This window comes from Pinus tabuliformis, chromosome 1_1 (assembly GCF_031772625.1).
Source record: "Pinus tabuliformis cultivar Carrire ecotype Pingquan chromosome 1_1, CPIR1, whole genome shotgun sequence".
Taxonomy (NCBI): Eukaryota; Viridiplantae; Streptophyta; class Pinopsida; order Pinales; family Pinaceae; genus Pinus; species Pinus tabuliformis.
The window spans coordinates 285792113-285799082 of NC_142297.1; positions in this window are offsets into that span (position 1 = coordinate 285792113).

A 6970-nucleotide genomic window follows, 5' to 3' on the forward strand; every position below is an offset into this window, starting at 1 on the left:
TGAGTGACTGTCTTAGAGGGGGTGTCATTAGGGATGAAAAATCCATTGAGAAGATAATATACATTTATATACCATCACAAGAGATAATATAAATGATACAAAAAAATATAAATATAGGCATGATCAACATAGAATAGAGAATTCCTTTAAGGTGGGAGATAGATTATGGCTACAATGGAACAAGAAGAGGCTACAAGGTCATGGTAATAAAATAAAGGATTTGCAATATTGTCCGTTTGAGATATAAAAAAATGTTGGAGATAAATCCTATATACTCAATCTACCTACATACATGCACATTTACATAGTGGTGAATGTACATATTTTGAAATTCTATGAGCCCTCAAAGCTAGATCACGAAGACGAATAGGTCCTACCCTTTGCAAAGGATTTGGCACCTAATGCTTAAGTAGAGCCGACATATGTTATATTTTTGTAGAAGAGGTAGAAAACTACAACCAAGGGGAATCATTACCTTATTCATATTGGGATGAAAAGACAACTTCTAGGTAAAGCCTCATTAAGTAGAATTTTTTTGCGACCAAAAACCTCTCGAAATAGGGAGATCTAATATGGATTAGGTCATTATATCTTTTTCAATCCATATTTATGATTTTAGAGTGGAAAAACTAGAGGAATCATCTCATAGTACCATTTTTAATGTGAGGTCCAAATTTGGAAAATTGTGGTCCAAAACCTTCTAGAAGCCATTTGATGCATCAAACAACATTTTTGGAGCAAAAACCGAGCCACTAGGAGGAAAAAGGGTTCCATTCTATTCATGTGCTTTTTGTTCCATATATGATTAAAGTCATTAAGAGTGGATAGGGAGTGAATAGAGAGAGATGATTTGTGCATTGTTGTAGCCCACAAGCCACATATCTCTCTTCTTTGTAATAGTATGCATTTTCCATTAAGAGAAACAAAGCATAGTAGTCTTAGCTTCCAACTAGGTTTTCTCTTGAAATAGTTTCCAATGTTATATCTTGTGTTAATTTGTGGTTTGTGAGTTTTATTTTTTATTCTCTACTTTGTACATTATTTTAAGTTGCATGCATGCGCAGTAAACAATAATTAATAAATACAGAACTCCAAGGAGAAATAAACCCTCATAGTGTAGATTTTATATTTTCTAATATATTTTAGTAGATATGTCGTGACAAATTATCAAGCGGAATTTCCACAATAATTCATAAATCACTAATTCATCTTACTATGAGAGGGTTACAACATAAAACAAATATTATAAATCATGGTCATGCTTGTCGTAGGAAGAATATTAATTTTTTCAGTGGGCATTCTTGATCACATGGTAAATATAAAGAAAAAAATTAAAGCTCCTATAAGGGATCCTAGTGGAAGGACAAGGACCATAATTTATTATATATTTACAACATCTCCAAAGGAACAACTTTCATTTCCCTTTGGTTCCTATCTTGTTCAATGATATGGTTAAAAAATAAACTCTACTTCAATTTATCTAAACCTTCCTTCTAAGGCATATATCATGGAGAGATATGAAAAGGTGCTAATGCTTGAGGACTATGAGCTCGACATCAAAAACAACCTTCACTTTTAAGAATCATTTGGAATAATTTTTCACTTCAATGGTGTCTATACTCCTATATAAAAATTGTACCACTCCATATGTTTGAATTGAACAAGGCATTGTGAAGTATAACTATGCTCGTTGAAAGATCTCTTTATTGTCTAGCTCTCAAACTTTCTTTATCATTTGGAGGTTTTGAGGCTTCTCTTTTATTTTAGGTAGGAGCGGGGCACTACTACTATGTATATTAGGAAAAATCAACTCCCAAATATATCATCACATTTCGGGCATTTACCACTTTTTGAAGATATTAGGAATACCATGGGTGGATACATAAATAGATATTGTGTGGATTAAGTTAGAATTCTTCACATATAGTTGAATATGTGTTGACATCAACATCATTCAGTGTCTACTAAATAAGATAATAGTATAAAAGTAAAATTATAGATGAATTGGGGTTCTAGATTACAGGAACATGTTTTTCTATATTAGATCTACCAATTAACAAGTGACCTTGTGGCTCATCTCCAAGAATGAGATTCACTTAAAAATAAACAAATGATAAAGGCCTTGCACAAAGAATTTACAATTATGTGAGCAATTCTACCCACATAAAAGGATTATTAAATTGTAGAAGTTTAGCTACCAAAAACATGTTTAGAAAAAGATAATAATAGATGTCTAGAAGCACAAGATAATGATGTAAATTTTCCCTTAAAAGGTAGAGAAGGAAGAAACACTTCAAAACCTCCCTCCTTTAGATTTGTAGTGGAAGATAAAGCCAACTAAGAGGGATGGATTCCAAAAACCTAAGAACTTTGATTCAAATAAGAAATTGATTCTTGATATACATATTAGAAATATGAATTCAAGATTACAATTAATTGAGACCTCTGTAAAAGAAGGGTGGAATGAGGTTCAAAAGAAGAAGGAACAAAGAGGAGGATTGAGGATTGATTTTTAATGAGAAGAACATGAAGTGTACATTACATTTGCAGCATTAAATTTGTAAGTGCAATTAACATGTTAAAAATACATTTTCCATTAAATAATTGAATAAAAATTGAATTTTATTAATTTGAATTGTGTTCCTAATAACAAAGTATAGTTATTAGGTATTCATATATATTATTAATGTACATATATCAATGTTTCTTTATTATATCCTTGAGTATTTCAAAATATAATTTGTCTCAATAACCTTTGACTATAAAATTCAAAAAGACATAAATGTATCTCTCACTCTCTATTTATATCATATTTTTTCCTTTCATTAATATTTTATATAATTTTATCTTGCAAAATTTTAAAACCCAACAACATAAACTTAATATATCAAAATTAATAATTTAATATGATTTTAGTATATCAAAATTAATAATTTAATATGATTTTTATATTCACATGAAAATAAAATTAAACTATGAACACCCTTATGTTTTTTTGTTCTGTTTTATTTTTTCTATTAGATATATATGCGCTGATTTTTATGACACCTGGATTTTCCGCTAAACCTTATTTCTATTTATTTTATTTAATTCCAACTAAGTTTCAATCTAAATTTTCGGGAAAAAAGGTGGTAACTCTATCAATATCAAATTAATTCCAACCAGATTTATAACTAAAATTTACACCACATATCTCACGCTCATTTATTGTGTATTCTAGAATCATAACCTAAGGAACGTTTGTAGATCACTGATTGGCTCATTGGCTGTGTATTCTCAGACCATAACATTATAAGCGTTTGTAGATCATAGATTTCCCAAGATATTAACGTAAATTTTCAATTGAACCTAAACTATTATTCCGTTATCACCATATACAAGTCTCTTGGCATCTCTCCGCAACGCCCAATCTCAACATCCTAGATTGCTTATATAGACGTCTTTTCAAATCATTAATAAGAAAGAATACGCCCACAGAATCGGCAACAACATTTCCTGTGACTTCTTTCCACTTTTTCTTCGTTACCTATGCAACACTCTTACGGAACAGCAGTGAAAAAATTAAAACCTTAAAGTGTTCACATGTGAGCCATGGTCCCTATCAAAGAAACCCTCCGGTAACAGACAAAACCATTTGCGTTTTATTACTGTTCTCCTCCTTTTACGTGAATTTCACATGCAAAGATTCCGGACTATCTAATTCGCGTAGAGATTTCAGAGAAAGTTGCTAAGTAATGAGGCTGATCATTATCCAGTTTCTGGCCTTCTCTCCATTATAAATAGCCCTCATCACAAACTCCTTTTCGGCAACATAGGCCGCGTTCAGGAGTTTCTCTTTTGTTTCGTGTGCGTCCTGAAAGTAACCAAGAGATATTGATTTTGTTTCATAATTGTTTTTCGCAATGAACGTGCAAAGCAAATGGGTCGAGATCCGCCATGTTGTGAAACCGAAGCAAGTCGTGAGAAAATGGAGGAAGCTCGCGAGCGTCTGCAAAGCGGCTCAGGCTCGGGCTGGGAAGCTGCTTTTCTCGCGGTCGTGCCGAGTGACTTATGTGTCCGGCGACACACAGGTCGATGTGGCCGGGTTGAACAACTCGAGCAACGGGCATCGTCGCTCGCTGTTGGCCATTCCGCCAGACGTGCTGTAAGGCCCTCGCGACTCGGGCAGGTGCGCGACGAGCGAGCGCCCCTCCACACGACAGTTGGGCGGTGGACACGACCCGGGTAGGCACGCACGGTGGGCGGGCGCCCCGTGCACGACGAGCGGGCGCGGTCACCCGGCGAGCTGGCAGTGCGACGAACGGGTGCGGTCACCCGACGAGCGGGCGCGGTCACCCGGTGATCTGGCGATGCGACAAGCGGGCACGGTCACCCGGCGAGCTCGCGATGCAACAAGCGGGTGCGGTCACCCGACGAGCTGGCGATGCGAAGGGCAGGCGCCCGGCGGACAGTGCGACGAGCGGGTGCGGTCACCCGGCGAGTGGACATGGCTACACGATGAGCGGACGACCTGTGGGCGACCGGTGCACGATGGTCGGGCGACCCGTGGGCGACCCGTGCACGATGGGCGAGCGACCCGTGCACGATGGGCGGGCGACACGTGGGCGACCCGTGCACGATGGGCGGGCGACCCGTGCGATGAGCGGGCAGTGGTGAACAGCGGTACCCGGAACTGCGATGAACAATGCGACGATAAACTAAGTGCAGTGGACACTTGGCGATATAATGCGAAATAAGGAAAACGGGCCGAAGCTTTATACCTAGCGTGGGGAGGCTTTGCATATGGGCAAAGGCCGACCTGCAAAAGAATAAGGCAGGGGCTTGTAAAACTATTTTATGGGGTCGGCCTAATGGCTTGACACCCCCTCACCAAATGGCAAGCAAGCGTATATATGGATGGCACAAAGCTTCATTTGGATCATCATTCGATGAACGCATTCTCTCTTCTACGATTGGAGCAGGGGTAAAAAGGGGCGCAATTAGAGTGCGCACATCTCATGCACAAAAATAGTAAGTGCGCAAATTTTACCGGAGCTTGACGTGGGTAAAACGAAGGGTGACTTTAAGGCAGTTTTGTGCAGAACCGAGTTGGAGGAGTTCTGGTGTCTCAGATGAGCACCCTCCTACCGTGTGAGGTTGGCACATGGTTGTAAACGCTGTCTTGCCTTGATTGTAAATATTTCTAAGTGTTGGCCTTGGATTTTGCCAGGTACACTTGTATGATGTATTATTGAAGATTTTCATAATATATTGTTATCGGGCAGACTTGTTCGGGAGTTGCCCCTCCCTTTATACTTGTGTGCAATTGTTATTGTTTTGGTTAATTGCATATTGAATAATGAATGTGTATGGGCTTCATTAAGTATAAAGGTTAATGCATTTTACTTGGTTGCGAAACACAAACTAAGTATGTTAATGTGGAAAGGCATAGTCCATGTGCACGAGTATTGTTAAAAAGAAAGTGTACGGTGGTGCCACACCTCGCCGGACACGGTTGGAAGACTACCGTAGGCCTGGGGGCATGACAGGTGGTATCAGAGCAGGGTTGCTCGTAAAGGTTTGGATAAGGTTCAGGTGTTGAAGCATATCAGAGCTCGGTCTAGAGCTGGTGAGCAGGGTTGCTCACACACTTGGAAGTTTGGCAGTTGACAAGGTTCTTGCAGGTGAAGGAAACCGTTTCACACAAAGTGAGACAAGGGTTGGTTCTATTGCAGGTGACTTGGGGAAGCTGTTGAATGGTTGAAACTAGGTCACAGAAGGGCAAAAAGTTGTTAGAAATGGTAGCTAATTCTCAGGCTGGGTGTAGTCACACAATGAAGGACACAATGAAGGATACTACTCTTGGGTTCATTGAGAAAGTGATTGAAAGAATGGAGACTTTGGAGACTTCTTGGAATCAAGATGTGGACTCGCTTGCTAAGGAGCGAGAAGCCATCTCAAAGACCAAGGAAGAGTTTGAAGAACTCCGGGCACAGCATGATGAGCTCAAGGCACAGTATGAGTACACGGATCTTATGTGTACACAACTTGAAGTAAGGGTCAAGGAGGTTGAAGAAGCAAGGGATCAGGGTCTCGCAGAGATCGTGAACTTGAAGGGAACTCTTGACAAAGTAAATAAAACTCTTGATGAAGCCAAAGATGAGATTGCGGTATTAAAGAGGACCGTGAGACATAACTCAGGTGGAAGAGTGCCTCATGTGAAAGTCAAAGAACCGGAATCTTATGATGGTACAAGGAGTGCAAAGACTCTTGGCAACTTTCTATGGGACATGGAACAGTACTTGGAACGATTGAGTCTACCTGATGGGGAGACAAAAGTCAAGGTGGCTGCTCAATTCCTGACAAAGGATGCTAAGATGTGGTGGCGAAGGAGGGTGGATCAGATTATCAATGGCAATGCTAATGACATCACTTCGTGGGATGATATGAAGAAGGCCTTGCAGACCCATTTCAGTCCTCAGGATGAAACATGGGAAGCAAGGATGAAGATTAAGTTCATCAAGCAAACCGAGAGCCTACAAGCATACCGACGAGAGTTTTCAAGTGCAGCTCTGGAACTTCCCGACATGGCAAAGAGGGACAAGGTGTTCAACTTTATTATTGGGTTGAAGCCTTGGGCACGCAATGAGGTGAAGAGGCAGAAGATTAGAACACTTGAGGAGGCTTTTGCTGCGGTTGACAGATTGGTGGATCATTACGATGAGACTTCTAATGAGAAAAAGAAGTCTGACAAGCCAAAAGAAAAGAAGAAGGATGATGCTTCGAAATCGGATGATAGTCCGAAAGCGAAGAAGCCTTTGAAATGTTGGATATGTGCAGGACCACACGTGGTGAAGAATTGTCCCTCTAAACGAAAGGTGGCCTCTGCTGCACAATCTGATGATGATGACAATGCTTCTGTAGGGATGATGCAGATACTTGGTGCCTCTGCTACTACAGAAGTGACTTCTAGAAGAGATACAGAGAGGAA